Source organism: Bos javanicus, chromosome 27 (assembly GCF_032452875.1).
Source record: "Bos javanicus breed banteng chromosome 27, ARS-OSU_banteng_1.0, whole genome shotgun sequence".
Taxonomy (NCBI): domain Eukaryota; kingdom Metazoa; phylum Chordata; class Mammalia; order Artiodactyla; family Bovidae; genus Bos; species Bos javanicus.
The window spans coordinates 12,761,774-12,788,683 of record NC_083894.1 but is presented as its reverse complement, the minus strand read 5'-3'; the positions used below and the strand labels follow the sequence as shown (position 1 = coordinate 12,788,683).

Sequence of the window (26,910 nt, the reverse complement as noted above, 5' to 3'; positions counted from 1 at the left end):
ACTGATGTATTAATACCTGATAACTGGATTCTGTGTCACTGACTTGGGAGAGGTTTATTTTTAATAAGGGAATACTCAACACCAAAACACTAATCCAGAATTGTAAATAATTAATGGTCCTATTATAAAACATTGAGACATATTTTGGGCAGGTGGGTGTTTCTATAGATCCTTTAAATATATTTTATACTTGATCTGTTGTGTTAAGTTCTCTTTGGTTCCTCCACTTCTAGAAACAGGTCAAATTTGGTGACAAAATGTATTAATTTGAAGGAGACCCTGAGATAAAATTAATGGTCCAAGGTTGTAACTTTTATCTTGTGATATTCACAAAAGAAGTCAAACTTGTTAATACATCGCCACCTTAAAAGTATACAATCTTGGCAATGAAAGCACAAAACTATAATAACTTTAAAAAGAAATCATCTTTTGAAACACTGCTAGTCAGAGTGCTCTGCAGATGAAAAGCAAGTAGACTTTCTCTTTATTACAATCACATACTCGCCCTCAAACATTTTCCTTTTGAAGGGGCAAAAATGAGTTTTCCTTTTTTTTATTTTAAAAAAAGGCAGTATTTCAAACAATGTGTTTTCTTGTGATAAGAGATCTATTTTAATGTCTTTACAAAAGAGGACTTTCAAAATGGTACGTTATGGGGGGAAAGTGTTAGGATTACAAATCCCACTGATTTGAAAAGGACACAAAATTCTGTAAAATTGTTCTACTCTTTGCCAAGTTCTTTCAGGAAGATACATGTTTTTCTGTAGGGTTTCTGTTAAGAGTTATTTGTTAGTTAGCATTTCTTTGTGAAGGAAAAATAAAGCCTAAAAGGACTCCTCTTAAAATTTCTCAAAATTTAGCTCTGACCACTTTTCCCTAATCATAGGGAGAAAAGTCAATGTATCATCTTCCCAGGAATCTCCTATATAAAAATACTGGTTAGAGAATAATCAACTATGAAGATAACTTTGCTGTCTTTTGCTGCTATATTTTTACCCCCAAATAAATGCTTTCCTTTAGGCTTTTGATCTTTCAGTATTGTAGTTGAGGTCCTGTAACAGAATTTAAGAAATATATCCAACCTACATTTCTTGTTTTGCCAAGTTATTTGAAAAATATTTTCAAATATATTCTACAATGTTCTAGGTTTAAATTACAGTGTAATAATTTGTGCATGGTGTATGCAGTGACACCTGGCCCTCGGCCTTTTGTCTAACAATACAGTAGACAAGAATGATTACTCCATAATTCACACCCTGCCATGTCTTATTGCTTAATTAAAGCACAACCTTCCTCTACATGACAAGCAATTGGACTGTTAACATTATAGATGATTATCCAACCTAGCATATTTTATTTTTACAACTTACTCATTTTACGAAATAAGGATGCTCACTTTAGGTACACCTACCTCTGAAAATATGAAAAATCTGTTTCTTTACTTTCCTTTTGGTTCTTGAACAAATTGCCACTCACAAAAACATAGGCAAAATATCAGATGTTTTGAATTAGCAATTTAAATATTGAAATAGTCCAATATCTATCAAGCAAATTAATGAATGAATTTGATGGCTTCTGAGTATAATAGTTTCTTTTCTCTGTTCTATTTTTTTTTTCTTTTTGGACCCCTCACAGCATGAGGAATCTTAGTTCTCTGACCAGGGATCAAACCTGTACCACAGAACCCTAAACACTGGACTGCCAGAGAATTCCCTGTTATTCTATTATTGATCAAGAAAACACAAGGGATGATGCATATGTGCATGTACTTATAAAAGAAATAATGTGTAGGGCCTATATAAGAAACTGTAAAATTCTGCTGAAGACTTTAGAAGAGAGTAAGCAAATGATAAAGCCTAGTTAGTATGTGAATAAGAATATTGTATAGTAGTATAAAGGTGTGAATTTTCCTGAAATCTATGAAGCTGACAGTAACTCAACAAAAATTTAAAAATCAACTGGAATTTTTAACATGATAAAGTGATAATAAAGTTTTTTAGGTTAATGACTAAGTATTCACAAATTGGTAGAATAATCCTCAGGAAGGAGCAATGAACATCACCTGATGGTATCACATATTGTATTGCAATACATATCCCAAGTGCTACTATAACTAAAAGAGCTTGGTACTGGAGAAGATATGATAAGCAAGATCAATGCAAATCTGGAAACAAACATAAATGCATAAACTCATCTGCCCTCCTGAGTTTCTTGATATTCCCCTGGCAAAATCCTAACCACTGTTACACCAACACTGCCTACTCTATACAGGTATTTGTACAACTGAATATAGTGAACAAAAACATGCAACCCTACACACTGGTCTTGCCCTAAATTTCTGACCACTAACCTCCTTTTGCAGCCTTCACCCTTCATGGTTCTTGTGTTATTTTCACACTCCATTCACACTCCAGTCCATCACAATTTCACACACTCTCCTTATATCTTCAGACCTTGACCATACTTAGTGTCAGATGATGCCCTTGCTTCTAAAACAGAGCACCTAGAAGAGATCTTCCACCAGCTCTCGCCTCATCTTCCCACCTTTCTGCATTTGCACTTGTTGATGCCAGCTTCTCTCTGCTGGCTCCTCCCTCCCCGTTTGCAGAAAGCCTGATATTCTCTCACCTATATATGGAGAACTCCAGCACATCTTTCTTGCATCATCAATTTCCCCCTATCGATTGAGTCATTCTTAATAGCTATAAACTGTTAGTGCTTTTATCTCAAACAAAAATAAAACTTTCTTCCTCCTTCTAACTAAATGCATTCATGCTCAGTCGCTCAGTTGTGTCCGACTCTTTGCGACTGCATGGACTATAGCTGGCCAGGCTCCTCTGTCCATGAGATTCTCCAGACAAGAATACTAGAGTGGGTTGCTATTTCCTCCTCCAGGGGATCTTCCTGACCCAGGAACTGAACCTGTGGCTGCTTCACTGGCAGTCCATCATGCAAATGCAGTCCATCAGACCTCATGCAAATTCTGTCAGTGCCACCTTCAGAATATAGTAGGAATGTAAAACCACACGTCGGCACTGCCTCCTCCACCACCCTGGTCCAAACTGCCATCACCTCTCATCTGGATTACTATAGTTGTCTCATAACTACTGTCCCTGCTTCTGCCCTTTCTTTTATTGAGTCTCTTTTCAACAGAGCAACCAGGGATGTCCTTTCAAAACATACATCAGCATCACCTTATGTCTCTGCTCAAAATCATCCAATATTCCACTTCCAGAAAAACAAAATCACTTAAAAGCTTCCCATGTTACACGGATTAAAAGCTAAAATCTATTAGTGATCTCCAGCTCCGTGATTCTGTGGTGCTCTTCCACTCTGGCCCACACTCCTGTCCACTCCAGCTCTTTTAGTTCCTTTGTGCTCCTTTACTCCACCAGGTAAATCTTTCACCAGGGCCTTTGCATGTGCTATTCTTTTCTACTTGGAGCTTTATCCAAGCTACCCATATGGCTCCTTCTCTGCTCCTTCAAGTCTTTACTTAAATATCACTTTCTCAATAACAACTTCAAATAACTCTTCCTGGTATTTTTTCATAGTATTTACTTCCCTTTCTCTTTCCTCTTTCTCTCTCACACACAGTCACTTATACTCTTATTCTGTTTGTATCTTCTGTTTCTCCCCACAAGAATACAAGCCTCATGAGAACTAGAATTTTTTATTTTTATTTTTTTTTCAGCAGCATCAGTTTTATACTGTTATTTTTTTTAATTTAAATTTATTTATTTTAGTTGGAGGATCTGTTTCACTTATTGTTACAACCTGAACACCAGAAACAGTACTTGATATATAAGCAACACTGAATAACTGTTTGAGTGATTGCATAAATAATAGGTAGATATTTAAATGAATATGAATTTCTATAGAGGAAAAATTATAACTAGTAATTATTTCAGAGAGTACTTTTTAAAATGTTTTTTTTTCCTAACCATGTACATTGTTAGTTTTTGTTATTTAAAATTATAACAAAATGATATTAGCATGGATATTATAGGATGTTATATGGCATTTCTTGTTTTTTTTCAATATGTTCCTGTTTTATATAAAAAAAGGTAACACATTTTATCAACAAATCTTCAAGATCATTAAAATTGTTACTAGAGTTATAAGCAAGAAGTTAACTCAGATATCAAACAGTAGGAGAATAATGAAATGCACAGTTAAGTGAACAATCCTGCATCTAAAGAGTTATATAAATTCTAAATGAAGAAATAGTATAAGAAGTCTATTAAATAACTGAAGCAATAATTGTATGATAAGTAGTCAGTTTCAAAGACTGGAGAAGAGTTTTCTGAGGTTCTCTGTACATTGCAATGGTAGAGAATGACCAGCATGTCTTTTGCTATGTTCATTCATGTATTGGCTAATAATAGTATGATTGTGATGAAATGTAGTAATTGGAAACTTGGAACTGATGGTCCATGTTCAGAAACAGAATAGAGTAAGAGCTGATTTTATTAGCTTGAGTGATAGGCTATTATATTAATGGTTCCATTCCAGGCAGGGTGGCCCTGGACATCTCAATGCTGACTGTGCTCCATCTCATAATGACTTATGATTTTCTGTCAGGCATCAGCACTTTGATTACCCAACACAGATGAAGACAAAAGCTGATACTAACTCAGGGACCTCTGCACAACTTAAATCCAAAGGTAGGGTCCATGTAGTGCAATGAAAGGATGTTCAGTTGCCCGTTAGCTGCATTAAAAAAGTATGTGAATTCAAGTAGAATTTTCTGCAAACTGATGAGCATATTGGTTATTTTTTCTACTAATAAATATTTCTACACACATGAGACTAATGAAGCGCATAGTAATACTGCCTTTTCTTATTTATTAAAGATATAAATTCTCAAGAGAGATGAAGAGATTTAGGTAATTCCACGCATAATTTCACACAAAGCCACTTCAAGTACCAAACCTTGCTCAGTACATAATAGGTAATGAAGGAATGTGGTCTGATCACAGAAGAACAGAAAATCAAAATAAACACTTAGGCTATCCGAAGGCATGCTTCCTGATCCTTCCACCTACATAATTTTTTGTCAAATAGAAAATGCTCTCTTTTGTAGATTTCCATGGCCTTGATACACTGTATTGAGGTCCTGCTAGCCACCCGATCATAAAAGGATCTAAGTAAAGAAGCTGTTCCATTTTTATTCCATTTCAGTCCTAGCGTGATAGCCTTGATGTTAAAAGCATTTTATATTTTTTTACAAGATTATCAGCTCAGGATTTTCTGATCTCTCTCAATTTTTCTCCACTTCAGGTTTTCTCACAGGTAATAATAAAGCCATTTTGATAGAAATGTAGCCATCTTATGATTTTCTTTTTAAGTGGGGTGCCACATTTTTCACAATTTGAAACAGTAGGCACAGCAAAAGTACACTGGAGTGGAAAGAGAGAAAGTGTGGGAGCAACATGTTCTCCTAAAGTTTCAGGAATCCAAAGTCTTAAAAATATTCTCTTTGATTTTTGCTGCTAAGACAGAGTAGTTCCCCAAATCCTACTGAACCTAGCCCTGTTTCTTTCTATCATTTTCATCTACTTTGGCCAGGACTGAGTTTTTGGAATGTTTGGGTTCAGTATTTTACTTACTATTTCTAAAATTTACTGCAGTGCTTCTGTCGTTTGGTATTTTTTTTCTTCTGCTCTATTTCCTTTTCCACCTCTATTCATTTTGATGTAACACCGTCAAGCTTAATCATTTCTTAATCTAGTTTTCTTTGTGGTCTTTGTTCCTTTACTTTTGCCTTGTAAAATTTTACATAGTAAAACTCAAACCCTATTTGTATTTTATCTGAATAATACATATATTTTAATGATATATTGTAAATAGTTTAATATCCTGTATTATTCATATTTCCTCGACAATAGTTGAAAGTGTGTTTTTTTCCCATAATTTTTAAGACAGTTAAAAACCTGTTAATAAAACTATCAGATATAAATGAAGACATCAAATATGGTACAACTGTTTTCAATTTTAACAAATAGCCTTGTCCCTGAATTTTATTTTAGAACATTAAACTATTTAGATTATACCGAATAGTTTATTAGATTCTGTGAAAGTTAGAGGTTCAGAATACTTTTCTTTCTGAATTAAATAAGCATAAAATAAATATTTCAGTATGAGTCTTTGGTGAGGCTGGGTGTTAGGTGTATTTGCAATTAGGCATATTTCTGAAAATCAAACTCAAGGACTAAAATTGGGTTTGATTTCAAACAATCCCTCCATAGCATACGTGTTCATTGCTATGCAACACAATTTAATAATAAATGATGCCAAGTAATTTTTGCATACTATAATGGCCTTGCAAGTTTTGCTGCTTGAAAATTACAAAGAGAAGGTGGTTATTTAATTTTCAATGGCTATGTTAAAATGCTAATTTTTATAATTAAAAACAAAACAAAACAAAACGACTTCAACATAAAACCTACATTTTAAAGCTGAAGAAAAGACCTGCCTTCTGTAATAGTAAATGTGCAACAGTCTGAAAAGTCTCTTTCACCCTTTGGGAAAGCAAAGAACGTATTTCAGTAACTTTCTATGCTGGTCTACTCACCTAGCTTCTCTGATGAGTTGGCTGTAGGAAGTCTGGGTAGAGGCAGGGCTCAATTACTGTAATTTATGTATCCTTGGACGTCAATCATTCCTGTTGAGAGGTGGGACTCGTAAGCTCTCAGTGCATTAATTAAGAGCTTATCTCAGCAGAGCCATCTTTCTACCTAAGGACCAAAAAGAAAGTTTTAATTAGATTTTTAAAAGCAAGTATGTCATCGATGAAAGCAAGTATAGTTCTTTAGTTAGTCTGTGAGGCCACAACCAGAAGAGAATATTGCAAACAATACAAAGGACACAGTTTTCAATCATCTGTGATGCTGTAAGTAAATGGGCAGTGTCAGTCTCCAGCATTGGTTTCAGCCCTTGGACAGTCACCTCATGAAAATAACTGAAGTTTTGACTATGTTGTTTCATTGCCAACATAATTATTGGACCCTTGTCTAATTATTGATGCGGAGCTGATGCTGATCAAGTGCAATTACAACGTTGAGGACAGACAGTATTATTCTCTGATGGCTGACTTTTTGTTTAGGGCTAGTTTCTGACTGAATATGCAATGGGCAATGCAATGCAAGCTCAGCAAAAGGGAGTGAGGGAACTTGCACAACACATCAATTTCATTGGTTCAGTGATGGAGTCAGTGTGCCATTGCTGGCTAACCTGAAAACGCAGGGACTCGAGAGAAGTAAAAACGTAGCTAGGCTCACTGGTGTCAGCTGCTTGAGAGGCAGTTCTCTTGGAATGGCTGGTGTGAGGCCATCAAACACACTTCTCAGGGCTCACTTGGGAAATAACAGATACATTATTGATTAAAATATTTATAAATTAAGGGAGGGAAACAAATTTTAAAAGCCAGTTCAGATTCTAGAAGGGAAATATATCTACAATAGCTATTAGCCCCTCCCCCGCCATAATTAAAGGTGGGAGGGGTTGGATGCATGGTTAGGAGAACAAACACAAATGTGTCTGCCTACGTTAAGGGAAAAGCAAATTGTGAAAGCAAAAAAATAAAAGAAAAAATACTGAAGAATAGAAACACTACAATAAACCAAGAAACAATGAATGAAGGACCAAACCTAAACTTTCTGAAAAATTAGCACCAGAAACAGTAGAGATGCAAAAAACTTTGGTTTCAGAAAAGTTATAGACAACAGAGACATATAAACCCAAGCACAATGAGCACAAAATGAATGATGTCGTGATTACAGGGGTGATTCTAACAGGCAGGACTAGTACCATGGACAGATGCTTTAGACACCAAGGAGAGCCAAGCTCAACGGCTCAGTATGACAGAACTTGTGTTCCAGTGTTCCTCATTGTTATGATATTTCATTTTGTTTTTCAAAGGGAAGCTGTTTAGGAAATCCAGTTACAGTAGAGGCTGTAAATTTACCCCCTAACTAGCATACTTGACATGCACTAAATAACAGCCACAAACCTGACAAAAGAAACTATAGCTTTTACAGGTATATGGTTTGTGCAGTATGTTTCTAAATGATAGTGTACGATGAAAACATTACTATGTAGACAATTTGTCAGAAGAATAAAGTTGGAAGATTGTAACCCATCATTTATGTTAATGTTCATAAGGATATTTTACAATCTTTTCTCCACTCTTTCCTCTTACATATTTTCCCAGCTATTTTGCCTCATTTACTGTGCTGTGTAATGTTTACAGCACAATGCATACAGTAGTGCTCCCCAGATACAAACTGGCAATAGTGCTGGTTACACCAACCTTGTGTATCTGATAAATTTATGTAATACAGACATCTAGCATTTGAATACACTTTTTGTCCTTCAGTGCATCTTTTTATATGAATTAAAGTCACGGTGGGACTTCCCAGGTTGGCTCAGTGATAGAGTCTGTCTGTTAATGAAGGAGACTCTGGTTTGGTCCCTGGATTGTGAGGATCCCCTGAAAAAGGAAATGGCACCCCACTTTAGTATTCTTGCCTGGGAAGTCCCATGGACAGAAGAGCCTGGAGGATTACAGTCCATGGGGTGATAAAGAGTCAGACGTGATTTAGCAACTGAGCTTACGTGCACAAGCCAGGGTATATTATAAAATCAAATGACCTCTTGGGCATCCTATACTTAAGGATATCTAAATGGTAATATTCATACATACAGTTTTCTGTTCTATGATTGTGTGAAATCTGTTCACCCCAGGAATTTCTGTTTTCCAAACAATGTTTAAAATTTCTTTATGATAGACTGAGGGCTGCTGCTGCTGCTAAGTTGCTTGAGTCGTGTCTGACTCTGTGTGACCCCATAGAGGGCAGGCCATCAGGCTCCCCCATCCCTGGGATTCTCCAGGCAAGAACACCGGAGTGGGTTGCCATTTCCTTCTCCAATGCATGAAAGTGAAAAGTGAAAGTGAAGTCGCTCAGTCGTGTCCGACTCTTAGTGACCCCATGAACTGCAGCCTTCCAGGCTTCTCCATCCATGGGATTTTCCAGGCAAGAGTACTGGAGTGGGGTGGCATTGCCTTCTCCGAGAGTGAGGGCAGAGCATGGTAAAATAAACAAATATTCAGTGCAGTTGTTTTCCAAGGAGGAAAACATTGTGGTGTGCTTTTCCATGGGTTGTTAGCTATTTTTTTTCCTGAAGAAGTTTGAGGATCTGAAGCCTGTCAAAGGCTACTGTTAAACATTTCCTGTCAACTCCTTTTGGCCATGTTTTTAAATTAAGAACATGACAGAAGGGATAGCTTTCAAACCAGGCAGTAAACTTGGGGGCTTTTAGCCAAAGGTATGATTTTTTTTTTCCACTGCTTAATTTGTAGAGAACCCAGTTTTAGGATTCAGCAGGTAAAAGTAAGTCTTTTCCTGAATGAACATTTCTTTGTTATTTTTATACAACATCTTCTCAACTTAATAGGACCTTTTGAATTTGCTAAAGCAGAAGGCCAGTTCTAATTACAACTGGAACACTGTATCCATACTAGGCTTTGAGATTTGCTCTGATGTGGGCTCCATGGAATCCCAAGGGAGAAACCTTTAGTCTGTATTTGGAGAATGGCAACTGGTGGGAGACCAGGGTTCATCTTCTGTCCTGCCCCTACTATAGGAAATACCATCATTTCTAAAAGTTTCTCAGTGTATGATGCTACCAAACCCCTGACTTAACCTACAACTCTCATCTCCTCAGAAAATGATTCTCTGTTACCAGGTACGTGCTTCCACTCTTTTCCCTTTGAGCAGCCATGATGACAGCTGTGGAGTAAGAAAGTCCATGACCTTGCTCCTTCTCCTAAGGTTTTGGTGAGCCTCCCCTAGTTCCTGGCAACCTGGCAGGGGTCACCGATATGTGTCAATTGATGAACTGGGGGCTGAAAAAAAAAGGGAGTATTTGTAGTGACATCATGAAGTCTCAATCTGTTTCAAGTTTTCATTTATTCACTATTTAAGGGTAGCATAGTTGGGGTTGTTTTTGTTTTTTAAATGGTATTTAAGTGTCTATATTTGCATGAAGATATGTGGCTGAGGAAAAAAAGACTTAGAATGCACTTACTCAGAGAGCAGTTTTTACCAAGTGGACCAGTAAATTCTTTTGAACGTTTAGCTAATTCTTTCAGTGAAATCAGTCAAACTAGCATATATTAATTCACCACATTTTCTATACTCATGGGACTTGTATCCAAAGGCAAACTATAATGAAGCTGTAGATAAAATGACCCAGTTCTGTGTTGTCTTATTACTGGTGATTAAGTGTGAAAGAGCAGGATTATTGTCTGACCTCCTCTACTCTTTTTGAGAAATTATATTAGAAGGAATAAAAATTCCTTTTTAAATATCTGTGAGAAAAAATAGAGACATTAAAATAGAACACTGGAATCAGATACACATGTATCATTAGCATTATAAACTAGAACTTCCAGCAGCCTTGAAATGACAAAAATACCAACTTTGATTCTATTTTTTAAACTGAGATTCACCATTGTGAGATGATTAGAGATTTCATATTTCTGTTAATGAGATTTAATACAGAAGACTTTACAGATATTAATTCAATTTAGTAATGCCAAGAAAAGACAAACCAAGTCTAGTATATTAGAGTGTGTAGGTTTGGAAAATAGGACTGAAAGTATCTGCAAAGTCTACTTATTTAGACAGATTTTTTTTTCTAAGACATAGAAGAGAGATTTCTGGGTGGGTTATCAGTCTTTTATCTTTGACATTTTATTATTTAGTTTAACACTGAAATATTTTATTGTACATGAGCCTAGAGGTGTTCCATTTTAATATGTTCATAAGACAGAATAATAAATAAATGATGATTTAGCCCAGTACTGATGTCAGGATTGTAGTAAATTTCATATTTTTTAAACCTTTCCCCAATTCTGACTGAGGAAAAATGATTAGTTTGTAGCTACTTTCTTGACATCTGAATTGTCCTTAAGTTTTATGGGTATTAGGTTATATTAGTGATGTCAACTATTAACTACTTGTACTTGAATATCTCAGTGACCAAATTTTTTCTCATATAATTCTACAAGTTTAACAACAATGGTGGGGGGCAACAATGTATTTCATTGCAAACATGTTCTAAAGTAATTTCTGAATTAAAGATCAATTCTTTATAATAAAAACTTTGCAGTTAGTGAAACTATTCAAACACTTTAGAAGTAATGTTATAGTGGTGGAAACAGTAAGGGAAATTCATATTTCTTTATTTGTCCTAAATATTTTCCTATTTACTCTTTTTGTGTTTTCATGTAGATTCTATGTGTGGGCATATTAGATGACATTATCCAAATCTGTTAATTTCATCTTTATTAATGCAACAGATTTTCTTTTAAGGAAGATTGAGAGTGGAGAACTTTTCAATATTTAAAAAATATTCAGCATTTCCAAATAATCTTGTAAATGTCATGATATTTGGAAAGCTTCACTTTTATCACCATTTTCTTAAAATTCCTATAGAAACTATACACAGGCTATTTTAAAGAGATTTTTTTTGTCATTCTATAATCCATTCTACTCTATAAGACTTTTAGCCCTATTTTTATATTGTTAATAACTCAAAGCAAAGAGAAAAATAATACTTTTTTCAGTGATCTAAAAACTCCTGAGACTTAGGGTCATATTTCACTAGTTATACTTTCATATAAAATATGAATCATTTTGAAAATGGATCTCCTTCAGTTGACAAAAGACAAAACAACATCTGTAATTAAATATAAATGGATACCTATGTCTGTATATTTGCATGGATATGTTTAATGCCAAGTAAATATCTTCTAATTCTTCCATTGTCAGTACTAAGACATGTATGTATATAGTTATGTGGGGTGTAAATAAGACATGATTGGTTCTTTCACATTTGTGTTTATTCAGTACACTTTTATTGAATTCCCACATAAGTGCCAAGTGCTGGGGCACTGTGTCCTGGGGACAGAATAACGAGCAAAACAAATGAGGATGCTGCCTTCGTTAAGCTTTCATATGTGTGTGTGTGTGTGTGTGTGTGTATAATATATTAGTATTAGGTAACCATTTTATACAAAAATGGTTACCTAACACTTCAATACATTTATCCATCAGTGTTTACATTTATCTATTTTACGTGCCATATATACTAATACTATTATCAATTCAGTGATTTCTCACTTTCCAAAAACATTTGGGAAAAAAAAAAAAAAAACTCGGTTGAAGTCTGATTCACCACGTAAGATGATTGAAAAAAGCAATTCTACATTACTTCTAGGCATTCAGTATAAAGGGAAATTTTCAAAGATACGTTTATGGCTTAATAATTAAATCTGGGTGAATATGCCTGCTGGGAACTTCTGCAATAATAAAATAGAATGGCAGGTTCCAAGCCACAAACAAAGAACTTTTTCTTTCAGAGATCTGAGTCACAGCATATTAGTATTTAATAGATTTTGCATTTTTTAAATGCATAATGCAAGAATTTCATGGTAGGGAGTCTTGAATAATTATTCAAGTACAATCCAAAAGGTTCAGAAAAACAAAGAATGGGAAGCAAATACTCAACAATATAACTATCTCAGGGACTCTAAGTGGCAGAAACATTAAGATACGGTTGCTTTGGTCTCATTTCTAGAGCCTCTCCTTCCCCACCCATAATATTCTCAGAGACTTAAGTATTTTCCTGCCTTCTACACACTAGTACAGAGCTGGCAACATCTCTATAATTCCTAGAGATGCCCACGAGAGCAAATGGCCATCTGGGGATAGTACTAATGCTTAACCCACAGACGTCAAAGTGCTCAAGTTTTATCAAAAGCTAAAACAGGAAAGCATGAGTATGCATGAATTAGCCATTTTCCTTGAGACTCTGTGAATTCAGTCATCCTTTTCTTTTTTTTTTCTTTCTTTTTTTTTTTTATTCTTTTTTTAATTTCAGATATACACATGCTCCCCATCCTGAACCCTCCTCCCTCCCAACCTCCCCATACCATCCCCCTGGGCCTTCCCAGCGCACCAGCCCCAAGCATCCAGCATCGTGCACTGAACCTGGACTGGCATCTCGTTTCATACATGACATTTCACATGTTTCAATGCCATTCTCCCAAATCTTCCCACCCTCTCCCAGAGTCCATAAGACTGTTCTATACATCAGTGTCTCTTTTGCTGTCTCGTATACAGGGTTATCGTTACCATCTTTCTAAATTCCATATATATGCGTTAGTATACTGTATTTATGTTTTTCCTTCTGGCTTACTTCACTCTGTATAATAGGCTCCAGTTTCATCCACCTCATTAGAACTGATTCAAATGTATTCTTTTTAATGGCTGAGTAATACTCCATTGTGTATATGTACCACAGCTTTCTTATCCATTCATCTGCTGATGGGCATCTAGGTTGCTTCCATGTCCTGGCTATTATAAACAGTGCTGCGATGAACATTGGGGTACACGTGTTTCTTTCCCTTCTGGTTTCCTCAGTGTGTATGCCCAGCAGTGGGATTGCTGGATCATAAGGCAGTTCTATTTCCAGTTTTTTAAGGAATCTCCACACTGTTCTCCATAGTGGCTGTACTAGTTTGCATTCCCACCAACAGTGTAAGAGGGTTCCCTTTTCTCCACACCCTCTCCAGCATTTATTATTTGTAGACTTTTGGATCGCAGCCATTCTGACTGGTGTGAAATGGTACCTCATAGTGGTTTTGATTTGCATTTCTCTGATAAAGAGTGATGTTGAGCATCTTTTCAAGTGTTTGTTAGCCATCTGTATGTCTTCTTTGGAGAAATGTCTATTTAGATCTTTGGCCCATTTTTTGATTGGGTCATTTATTTTTCTGGAGTTGAGCTGTAGGAGTTGCTTGTATATTTTTGAGATTAGTTGTTTGTCGGTTGCTTCATATGCTATTATTTTCTCCCATTCTGAAGGCTGTCTTTTCACCTTGCTAATAGTTTCCTTTGATGTGCAGAAGCTTTTAAGTTTAATTAGGTCCCATTTGTTTATTTTTGCTTTTATTTCCAATATTCTGGGAGGTGGGTCATAGAGGATCCTGCTGTGATGTATGTCAGAGAGTGTTTTGCCTATGTTCTCCTCTAGGAGTTTTATAGTTTCTGGTCTTATGTTGAGATCTTTAATCCATTTTGAGTTTATTTTTGTGTATGGTGTTAGAAAGTGTTCTAGTTTCATTCTTTTACAAGTGGTTGACCAGATTTCCCAGCACCACTTGTTAAAGAGATTGTCTTTAATCCACTGTATATTCTTGCCTCCTTTGTCAAAGATAAGGTGTCCATATGTGCGTGGATTTATCTCTGGGCTTTCTATTTTGTTCCATTGATCTATATTTCTGTCTTTGTGCCAGTACCATACTGTCTTGATAACTGTGGCTTTGTAGTAGAGCCTGAAGTCAGGTAGGTTGATTCCTCCAGTTCCATTTTTCTTTCTCAAGATCGCTTTGGCTATTCGAGGTTTTTTGTATTTCCATACAAATTGTGAAATTATTTGTTCTAGCTCTGTGAAGAATACTGTTGGTAGCTTGATAGGGATTGCATTGAATCTATAAATTGCTTTGGGTAGTATACTCATTTTCACTATATTGATTCTTCCAATCCATGAACATGGTATATTTCTCCATCTATTAGTGTCCTCTTTGATTTCTTTCACCAGTGTTTTATAGTTTTCTATATATAGGTCTTTAGTTTCTTTAGGTAGATATATTCCTAAGTATTTTATTCTTTTCGTTGCAATGGTGAATGGAATTGTTTCCTTAATTTCTCTTTCTGTTTTCTCATTATTAGTGTATAGGAATGCAAGGGATTTCTGTGTGTTGATTTTATATCCTGCAACTTTACTATAATCATTGATTAGTTCTAGTAATTTTCTGGTGGAGTCTTTAGGGTTTTCTATGTAGAGGATCATGTCATCTGCAAATAGTGAGAGTTTTACTTCTTCTTTTCCAATTTGGATTCCTTTTATTTCTTTTTCTGCTCTGATTGCTGTAGCCAAAACTTCCAAAACTATGTTGAATAGTAATGGTGAAAGTGGGCACCCTTGTCTTGTTCCTGACTTTAGAGGAAATGCTTTCAATTTTTCACCATTGAGGATAATGTTTGCTGTGGGTTTGTCATATATAGCTTTTATTATGTTGAGGTATGTTCCTTCTATTCCTGCTTTCTGGAGAGTTTTTATCATAAATGGGTGTTGAATTTTGTCAAAGGCTTTCTCTGCATCTATTGAGATAATCATATGGTTTTTGTTTCTCAATTTGTTAATGTGGTGTATTACATTGATTGATTTGCGGATATTGAAGAATCCTTGCATCCCTGGGATAAAGCCCACTTGGTCATGGTGTATGATCTTTTTAATGTGTTGTTGGATTCTGATTGCTAGAATTTTGTTTAGGATTTTTGCATCTATGTTCATCAGTGATATTGGCCTATAGTTTTCTTTTTTTGTGGCATCTTTGTCAGGTTTTGGTATTAGGGTGATGGTGGCCTCATAGAATGAGTTTGGAAGTTTACCTTCCTCTGCAATTTTCTGGAAGAGTTTGAGCAGGATAGGTGTTAGCTCTTCTCTAAATTTTTGGTAGAATTCAGCCGTGAAGCCGTCTGGACCTGGGCTTTTGTTTGCTGGAAGATTTTTGATTACAGTTTCAATTTCCATGCTTGTGATGGGTCTGTTAAGGTTTTCTATTTCTTCCTGGTCGAGTTTTGGATAGTCATCCTTTTCTTGACAAAATACTACTCAACAGAGATAAGCAACAGCTGGGATGATAAAGATATGGAAATTTTCCAGGTGTTTCCAAGATACAGCCTAAATTATTATAGAGGTTTTGGAAAATAACTTCATTTTAAGGTCCCATTTTAACACACATTGACTTGAGAACTTGGGATTTAATTATTCATTTCTATCTATTTTCATTTACTAACATTCATCTATCTTCAAAAGTCAAAGAAAAATAAATCTCCATCTTCACTCTGTGGTAATAACTGGACGAAATTGCTGAGACATTGATTTTAATTGTAGGGGTCCAAGGATGAAAACACAACTCCCAATTTTCTTCTGGTTTTCAGGCAGTATAAAATCACAATACTTCAGAAAATTATCAGAATGCTTAGGTAGTTGTAATCTATGTTCATTCTCCTCCTTCATTTCCTCCTCAATAAATAATGGATAAAGCAACAACGAGTCTTTGCTGACTTTTTAATCCACTAATATATAAAAAATTATCTCCTGGAAATAAATTAGCATCTATACAATTGTCTGCAAATGGTTGGAAAGTAATCTGGTGGTTCTTAAGATGCTCTATGCATTCTGTTTTACTTTTGAGCCAATTAATCACTCCACTCATCTCCTCACTCCACCCCCACCTCATCCTCACCTCAAAACAAGCTTCTGTCTCACTGAAGTGGAGATTTGTTCCATTATTTTTGCCCCTCTTTTCTTGATTTGCTATCCAATTTTCTATAAATTAAAACTGACATATCAATAGTACAAATGTAAATGTTACATCATTCTCAAGTGGAAAGCTCTTTTTACTGGAAATACAGTTGATAACATTGTAAATATAACAGATGTACTACTTAACAGCCTACCTGATTTATGAAAAGGTATTCTGGCCACGTGAATAATTTTCAAACTAATGTTTAGCCCTTTAAGAATCATACTTTTATCTTGTTTAGAATCTTAGGAAAAAATGAAGGCATTCCCACACCTCCAGAAATTAAGAAACTGTTACAGGAAATAAAAATAACCTGAGTTAAATGGAGAGATGTCCCTAGATGTACGGAAGTGGGTGAGACGGTCGTTTCATGAAATGGCTTCAGAATTCTCTTCTGTTATGCTTTTCCTGCTGTGCTTCTTGCATTTCTAAGTTTCGCACTCATTTCTTTCCAAGGTCAGTTGGTGGACTTCTCTCCTGACAAACATCTCAACTATTCTTTGGGCCTCACTCCTACAAACTACTCAATTAATTCTCAGTTGTCACTGCTGTTGGGTTTCCATCCTCAGATTATAATTACAGCAAATTGGAGGATCCAGCAAGGGAAGCCTGATAACTAATTCTGTGCCTAATAAACAAAATATATGCAGAGAGGTTTTTTTTTTTTTTTTTTTTCTTGAACTAATTCTTTTTCCTTTCCAATGTAATTTTAGACCCCTTCTGCCTTGAGGTTTTTATGTAAGTTACAGATTGATATATAAATAAAATACAATCTGGCCATATGCCATTAATCTTACATGCTCCCTGAAGTTACAGAACACACTCTGGTGCCCAGGGAGTTAAAAACATTGGAACAATCATTTTCGGTGTAAAGTTTATTCATAATAATGTTCATTTGTCTCTTTACTTTGTTGATATATAATACAGTGGACTGCAGGAGTATTATTTTATTGCATTTTATATACATAGGTTTAGTAAGGAAGATTGAGCAAATAGTTCCTTTTAATCAGCTACCCTTAGAAAATCAAGTCCATGTAATGAAAACATTAAATTAGAACATTTTACATTAAAACCACCCAGTTTCTTGCATCATGTAGGCATACAATGAATACTTATTGTATTAAACTTCATAAAACATAATCTTTTCTTCAAAATGCTTACTTCTGCATGAAAAGGAACCTCCTTTAGCAGGGACCCTTAAAATAGCATTACTTGTTTCTTAATACAGATTTTTAAAAGTATTTCTCTGTGCTGCTTTTTTTTTTTTTTCTTTAAACATGTCTCATAGGGGTTCTTTTTTGCCACTATCACAAAATGGATATAATCTGAGCAAAGAAGCAGCAGACTCTTAAGTTGTGATTCTGACATAGATTATTTGTTCAAAAGTAATTTAAATAATCATAATATATGGAGAATTCATACTTTTATCTGGGTGGTCTACAACTCATAATCCAGGACAAGGCTTTTATAATCTTTATGCTCTTCTCAGAAAGGCCCATTTTGTAGCCTGAAAACTGTTGCTTAGGAACAGTCAATAAATACTATGAGGATCACAGATTTTATCTTGTTAAACACATAAACAGAGTGTGAGTCACATTTTTACTTTGGTGCCTGCATAGCTTCAGCCTTACAACTTAATTTTGGGCGTTGAATTAGCCACATGTACAAGTTATACTAGAAGTCTCTTAAAAATGCACCATGTATATTCTAAAGCTTATAAGATTTAGAGCATATTAAAATATAAAGGTATAAAAACTATTATATAGTAAAATACATAAAAACAAAGCAACAAAAATCTATTGTGGCAGACTCCTTGTTTCCCATCCCCTCAAATTCCTCCAAATCTACTTTCTCTTCTTTCTGGGAACCTGGCAATCTAGCTAAAGATTAATGTTCCAGCCTCTCCTGGAGATAGTGTGGCCATGTATTCACATTTGGGCTAATGGAATGTGAGTAGTCATCTCTAGAACCTTGGCTTTTCCATTCTTGCCAATGGTGAGAGGTGGACACGGCAGTGACTGCTCAGACTACACAGACACAGATGAAAAATAACACCCTCTTGGGCTTGCTTCTTTCTTTCACTTTTCTTCATAGGAAGGACCAGAGAGGGCGGAATAGCCATCGTGACTTTTGCTAAATGTGGAAGCACAGTTTGATTTGCTATTTGTCACTCTCCTTTCATTGTTCAGCCAGTGTCTATAGCTGACTATCTTCTGTGGCCTAGACCAAATGCCATAAATAATATTTTGAATTTTTCAACTAGAAATAATTTATCCTTTTTCTGCTGCTGCTGCTGCTGCTAAGTCGCATCAGTCATGTCCGAGTCCGTGTGACCCCACAGATGGCAGCCCATCAGGCTCCCCTGTCCCTGGGATTCTCCAGGCAAGAACACTGGAGTGGGTTGCCATTTCCTTCTCCAATGCATGAAAGTGAAAAGTGAAAGTGAAGTCACTCAATTGTGTCCAACCCTCAGTGACCCCATGGACTGCAGCCTTTCAGGCTCCTCCATCCATGGGATTTTCCAGGCAAGAGTACTGGAGTGGGGTGCCATTGCCTTCTCCGATCTTTGTCTAAACACACACAAAATTGTATCAGTATATGGGGGCTCTCCAGGATGCATTATCATTGTATGTATACCTTGTGCTTTGCTAAAATGTGTGGTTCCTCAGTGAAGGATTTCCGATTTATTTTATAAAACTCACAGTGTTTTGCATGTACTTAGAGCAACATAAATGTGTTGATTGTAACACTGAATGAGTAAATTCTCATTTATTAAATTATAAAACAGTGCTTATTATGCTTAAGGAAATAATATATTATAGTAATATATCTTATTTGTAAAAAATATTTTATATTAATCTAGAAGCCATACAACCTAATAATAACAGCAATAACAGTATGGGGAGGGAGGAGGGAGGAGGGTTCAGGATGGGGAACACATGTATACCTGTGGTGGATTCATTTTGATATTTGGCAAAACTAATACAATTATGTAAAGTTTAAAAATAAAATAAAACCAAAAAAAAAAAAACAGCAATAACAACCTAATCTTTTCCTTTTGCCATTCAATTTAGATACAACTAAATGACATACATATCAGATGGGAATAGTACTTTTTTTTTTAATTGAACAACACTTTTTTTCAACTGTTTCTATTGATAAAATTTTTAAAAGGCTAGGACGTGACTACTACAAATGAGCTACATTATATAGTTAATCATATAAATATCAGACTGATCTGATTTTGGTTGGAAAATCTATAAGCAATTTTAAAAAACACGTCTGACATTTACTCAGTGGCTATCTTATTTTCTAGGTTTTATAAGATCAAGCCATGTGTCACCTACCAAATTAAGGCATGGCAGATTTTGATTGATTCTCAAGTTAAAATTAGGGCTATCAAATCTGTGTTTGATATTATTAGCTGAGTCTCAGTGTAATTAGCACATGGACATATATGATTTTAAATTTGTTCTTAATACTTAAAAGTTTGGGAACCAGAAAAGGAAGCCTCAAATAGACTTAGAAATGCACTAATAGATTTAATGTTCTCAGTTCTCAAATACTCTTACTTGAACATAATCTATTAAATCTGACTTAATTAGTGAAATATGCTAAGTATTTTCTCTCTCTGGTGTTCTAAATGCCACTTTCCACTAAGGCTAAAGAAACTCATGGTCTCAATTAGATTATGTGAATTAGATAGCATTATATTATATATTATAAAAAATCAAATCATTTTTCAACATTTTTTCTTATACTTGGGAGATTAGAATAACATGCACTTGACATTCAGTAACAATATTTCTTGCCCATGTGAATTTACGCAAGTTACTTAACTTCTCTGAGCCACAGTTTCTATATCCCAGAAAATTTGCATAATACATACCTTCAGAGTTAGTATCAAGAATAGATGTAAAAATTGCATGTAAAACATCCATTATAGGACCTGGAACAGCATTCATTATATATAAAACTCTGTTACACCTATACAGTGAAAAAGAAAAATGGTATTTTTCTATTCATTTCACTTACCTAGCAAACTTTTTTAGCTTAGCTAAAATATGTATCTTAAAGTTTTAAATGAGTAAATCATTCTATAACTTTAAAATAATGTTTGGTAGTTTTGCAAAATATATTTATTTTCATATGATAATTTGAGTGAATTAACAATTTTATTTGCAAATGAATAAATCTTACAAATTTTAATTCTTATTCTCTCATCATTACCAGGTCTTTCTTTCATGCTTGGTCCTCTCTTGTTAACATTTAAACACTATTGAGTATCTTTTTTGTTTGTTTGTATGTTTATTTTAATTGAAGGATGATTGCTTTACAATATTCTGTTGGTTTCTGCCATACATCAACATGAATCAACCATAGGTATACATACATCCCCTTCCTCTTGAACCTCCTTCCCACCTCACACTCCTCTATGTTGGTACAGAACCCCAGTTTGAATTCCTTTATTCATACAGCAAAGTACCATTGTCTAAGTATTTCACATATGGCAGTGTATATGTTTCCATGCTACTCTCTCCATTCATCCCATGCTCTCCTTCCTCTCCACCGCCTGAGTCTAAAAATCTGTTTTCCATGTCTGTCTCCATTCAGATCAGATCAGTCGCTCAGTCGTGTCCGACTCTTTGCAACCCCATGAATCGCAACACGCCAGGCATCCCTGTCCATCACCAACTCCTGGAGTTCACTCAGACTCACGTCCATAGAGTCGGTGATGCCATCCAGCCATCTCATCCTCTGTCATCCCCTTCTCCTCCTGCCCCCAATCCCTCCCAGCATCAGAGTCTTTTCCAATGAGTCAACTCTTCTCATGAGGTGGCCAAAGTACTGGAGTTTCAGCTTTAGCATCATTCCTTCCAAAGAAATCCCAGGGCTGATCTCCTTCAGAATGGACTGGTTGGATCTCCTTGCAGTCCAAGGGACTCTCAAGAGTCTTCTCCAACACCACAGTTCAAAAGCATCAATTCTTCGGCGCTCAGCCTTCTTCACAGTCCAACTCTCACATCCATACATGACCACAGGAAAAACCATAGCCTTGACTAGACGGACCTTTGTTGGCAAAGTAATGTCTCTGCTTTTGAATATGCTATCTACGTTGGTCATAACTTTCCTTCCAAGGAGTAAGTGTCTTTTAATTTCATGGCTGCAGTCACCATCTGCAGTGATTTTGGAGCCCCCAAAACTAAAGTCTGACACTGTTTCCCCATCTATTTCCCATGAAGTGATGGGACCGGATGCCATGATCTTCGTTTTCTGAATGTTGAGCTTTAAGCCAACTTTTTCACTCAACTTTCACTTTCATCAAGAGGCTTTTTAGTTCCTCTTCACTTTCTGCCATAAGGGTGGTGTCATCTGCATATCTGAGGTTATCAATATTTATCCTGGCAATCTTGATTCCAGCTTGTGTTTCTTCCAGTCCAGCATTTCTCATGATGTACTCTGCATATAAGTTAAATAAGCAGGGTGACAATATACAGCCTTGATGTACTCCTTTTCCTATTTGGAACCAGTCTGTTGTTCCATGTCCAGTTCTAACTGTTGCTTCCTGACCTGCGTACAAATTTCTCAAGAGGCAGGTCAGGTGGTCTGGTATTCCCATCTCTTTCAGAATTTTCCACAATTTATTGTGATCCACACAGTCAAAGGCTTTGGCATAGTCAATAAAGCAGAAATAGATGTTTTTCTGGAACTCTCTTGCTTTTTCCATGATCCAGCAGAGGTTCGCAATTTGATCTCTGGTTCCTCTGCCTTTTCTAAATCCAGCTTGAACATCAGGAAGTTCACGGTTCACATATTGCTGAAGCCTGGCTTGGAGAATTTTAAGCATTACTTTACTAGCGTGCGAGATGAGTGCAACTGTGTGGTAGTTTGAGCATTCTTTGGCATTGCCTTTCTTTGGGATTGGAATGAAAACTGACCTTTTCCAGTCCTGTGGCCACTTCTGAGTTTTCCAGATTTGCTGGCATATTGAGTGCAGCACTTTCACAGCATCATCTTTCAGGATTTGGATCATCAGTACCATCTTTCTCAATCCATTTATATGCATTAATATAGGATAATTGTTTTTCTCTTTCTGACTGAGATTCACTCTTTTTGTTTTTGAGAGGCAAATAAAAACAATTGCAGCACTTCCCTTTAGACTTGACTTTCAAGATATTAAGCTTTTCCCTAGAAGTATTATCATTAAAATAATATTGTACTGGTATTAAAATTGAATGATTTGATGAATGAAACACAAGAAGCAGTCTTGAACTAGACCTTATCCTTTAGTAATTACAAGCCATCATAAGCTAAAGGACTTAAACAGTTAAAAATGGTTCTAAAAATCTGGCTATTTGAGAGAAAACAAAAAACAAAAAACTAATGCTAGATTCCTATTTTGCAACTTCAAACAGGTTAAAAAGTTAAATGTAAAAAATCCAAGTAAAGAAATAAGGCTTTTTTTCAGGAAAAGATGGCAATTTCCATGCATGCATTTAATAATTTTCCTCTTGATACCCCTTAAAATATCATTAAAAACATATTTACATCATAAAGCTACAAAAAATAGGAAGCTTGAGATGGGGGAGAGTAGCAAAATAATTTTGGAGCCTAAAAGCAAAGGATGAGTGGTAACATTTAATAGCCCAAGGGATGTTAAAACCTAAGCTGACAGTTGGGAAAACTGTGAAGCAGTCCTAGTTTGTCCTGCATTAGGGCCCCAGTCTGGAGATTCGTTCTCTGAAGAGGAAAACACAGACTCTCCAGGGATCTGACCTGACACAGGAGACAGAGTTACTACTCACCAAACAGGAATTAAGGAAATATGTATCAATACATACAGAGCACTCAGACTACCTTGCTCTGTCCTTTCCTCTACTCCCTGAAAACTGGCAATCTGACCTTATCCCTCCAGCCAGAATAATAATAGAGGAATTTTCTAGGGATTCTGACTTTATCAAGAAGAAACACCAAAATTACTTAACATCAAATAGCAAAAAAAAGCAGCCACATCTACCAAGAGTCTAGTTCAAAGTCAACACAGCCTACCTAAATGAGTAGAATTTTCATTTAGCATTTTTGTCTCCAACTTTTAAATACGAAAAATCAGCCAAAGATGACTAGAAATCTAAAGAGGCTTTTAGCATAAAAAATGGAGATCAAAACAAATAACCCAAAACACAAAATCAAACAGTCACTGTGGAGGAAGAAGAAAGCTTTAAAATATTTTAATTTTCTCATAGATAGAAGATATTTCATCCATGGAAACGTATATGGGATGTTTACTAAAATAAGGTACATTTAGAAAACAAAGAGCTTTTGGAAATTAAGAACGTGACTGTGGAAATTAAAAACTCAATAGAATATTGAAAAATAAATTTGAGATGATCTGATATGGGAATTACACAATAAAATATTAGAGAACTGGCCAAGGAAGTATAATCCATAAAATAAAAAAATAAAGGAAAATGGACTAAAAGGAATTGCTATTAAGAATTGTGAAGGGTTTGAGATTTCAGTCTACCGTAAGCTAATAAGTTAGCCTACCAAAGATTTATAAATACATGTTACAGAAGACACAGTACCCCTGTTTCAGAGATACAAACCATTTATTACTCATAGCAAAACAGTGGCTGGAACAGCATCCTGTGTTGGCTCCCAATGCCTGTCTCGACAGGGTAACACGGTGAGGACAGGAGTTTATCTGTGTGCATTATGGTGCATCACTGAAAAGGGATCCTAAATTTTAGAACTCTGACCCATCTGCTCTTACTCCCCTCCAGAAAGACAGAGATTATGTATTATCCTGGAACAGAAGCGAATACCTCCAGGAAGAAGTAGAAGTCTTTATCTTTACTGCTGCTGCTGCTGCTAAGTTGCTTCAGTCATGTCCAATTCTGTGCGACCCCATAGACGGTAGCCTACCAGGCTTCCCCGTCTCTGGCATTGTCCAGGCAAGAACAGTGGAGTGGGTTGCCATTTCCTTCTCCAATGCATGAAAGTGAAAAGTGAAAGTGAAGTCGCTCAGTCGTGTCCGTCTCTCCGTGACCCGGTGGACTGCAGCCTACCAAGCTCCTCCTTCCATGGGATTTTCCAGGCAAGAGTACTGGAGTGGGCTGCCATTGCCTTCTCCCCTGGTACATATTTGGAGAAGCATGTCTCTAAATCTCTCTAGAAAGATACACAGTTACTAGTTTCTAAGACTCTTTACTGATCAGAAACGCCCTTGGGCAGGTCTAGGCTCTGAGAAATCATGGATAATTGCCTTTCAGGCGTCATCAATAAAATAATTCAATACAATTTCTAAGTACCTTATTGAATAAGGCTGAATAGCCCACTGAATGAATATAAACCCCTAGCAGGGTACATTACAATGAAACTTCAGAACTTGTGGACAAGCCAAAATTTCAACAAGCTTTCATTTCAGACAGAGAAAAAGGTCTAAACTTCATACCATGGCATTCACAAATTCTTTTTCATATTGATCTTTCTTTCTTCAATATAGTCTCCTGCTAGCCTTCTGTTCCTGAATATTCATGGAAGGACTGATGCTGAAGCTCCAATACTTTGGCCACCTGATGCAAAGAAGTGACTCATGGAAAAGACCCTGATGCTGGGAGGGATTGAAGGCAGGAGGAGAAGGGGATGACAGAGGATGAGATGGTTGGAAGGCATCACTGACTTGATGGGCGTGAGTTTGAGCAAGCTCCAGGAATTGGTGATGGACAGGGAGGCCTGGCGTGCTGCAGTCCATGGGGCTGCAAAGAGTCGGACACAGCTGAGTGACTGAACTGAACTGAACCTTATATTACAGCCTTAAAGAACTATATTTTACATATTCTCTTGCCTCTCTTATCCTCCTGTATGTTTCTAATGGCTGTTCACTGTGATGAATTCAACAGTTACTTTATCAGAGAAACCTTCCCTGACTCCCCCAGTGCCGGAGTCTGGATAAGATGCCTCTCCTAGTGCTTAAGTCATCCCACCAGAAACTTTGTTTCAGTGATGTATTTCTCCTTAAAACTCCTATGGATGGGTTTCCTTAGAACGAGTTTATGAGCTCCACAAGAATACTTATCTTTAGGGTTCAGTTTTGTTTTTTCCTAAAATAACATTACCCAGTGTCATTGCCAAAATTATTGAACAGATTTGACATTGAATAATTTCTGGCTATTTCAAAAAATTCAAATATACTTTCAAAGGACAAAGACTTCTTCCCACTGAAAGTATTCAAAAAACTGTTGTCAGATGTAAGAATTCTGGAATGTTTGTTAAAAAAAAATCAAATTACAATAGAGTTATAGCTTTAAATATACACAGGTTGCCCAATACATACTTTAATTAAAAAATCAAATATGTAAAAGTACAGTTATAAGTGAAGAAAAATTAAAGAAAATTTCAATTTTAGAACACAAATACCAGTATGAATGTTTTCAATCAGTGAATATGGTAAAACAATATAAAAATGCAGCATGCAGCTTCTTACACAATTAGAGGATACCATACTGTTACACATCAGAAACAACCACATTAAGGAATGCATGAAGTAAAAAATGATATTGAATAGGAGGAATATCTTGGGAGGATGTAACGATATAGGCTTAGATTCTTAATGGGAAAAATATAAAAATACTAACATAGAGGTCTATTCATCTTCATAATTTTGTATGTTCATTATCATTCTAATGTCAGAATTATTATGCCATGAATCTATTATTTGTCATTAATATTTCCTCTCAGTGAATACCAATCTATTTTATAAGAGAAGAAAAACAGTAATGAAATGCTGACAGATGTACTTGGTGCTCAATACTTGAATATTTTAATCTAAAATTATGTGACAAAAAATTTCAGTAAATACACTACCTAACTTGATAAGAAGCTTTTTTGTTTTTTACAAAGTATTCATCCAGCACAATAAAGTATCATGGTTTTTAGAGAATGAGACACAGTTAAGGCATTACATGAATATAAAACAAATGTATGCAGTAAGCATTTAATATATATCTGTGAAGTTTAATACTAGGAGGTGGCTGTGAATCAACAAAATGAACCAGAATTACTTATATAGGCATTGCTTTCATGATTTCAGATTTTGTTTTAATAAGCATTAAGGAATCATTTAAATTATGAGTAAATTGAATTTGTTATATAGACTATTGCTTAAAATAGTGGGCTATTTTCTAACATTTGGAAATACTGAGAATCCAAGATTTTCAGTGTCACCTGGTGATTTTTATTTGTTTTTGGTTTGGGCATATTTTTTTCTTCTCAAGGTGAATTCTGATGCCCAATGCATGTATATCAGTTATATGAAAAAAGGAGAAACTGTGGTTATGTTGTAAGTAGTGTATTTTTCACCAAATCTTTATTGAACACTTAGCTAAGGGCTGCAGTTTCCTACTGCTGACTATACAAAGTTGAAAAAGTGAGACCCAGTCCTTGTCTTCAGGCATGTCCAC

The 26,910-nt window shown here is 35.8% G+C and overlaps 1 protein-coding gene across 1 annotated transcript in view; it reads right to left on the bottom strand.

Annotated features, from left to right (window-relative positions):
• The window catches only part of TENM3 (teneurin transmembrane protein 3), a 997,728-nt gene extending 990,992 nt beyond the window's left edge, over positions 1–6,736 (bottom strand). Inside the window, exon 1 of the mRNA XM_061404118.1 lies at positions 6,578–6,736. The gene's annotated coding sequence lies outside the window, so the exon portion shown is untranslated. The remainder of the gene's footprint in view (positions 1–6,577) is intronic.
• Positions 6,737–26,910: the final 20,174 nt, after the last annotated feature.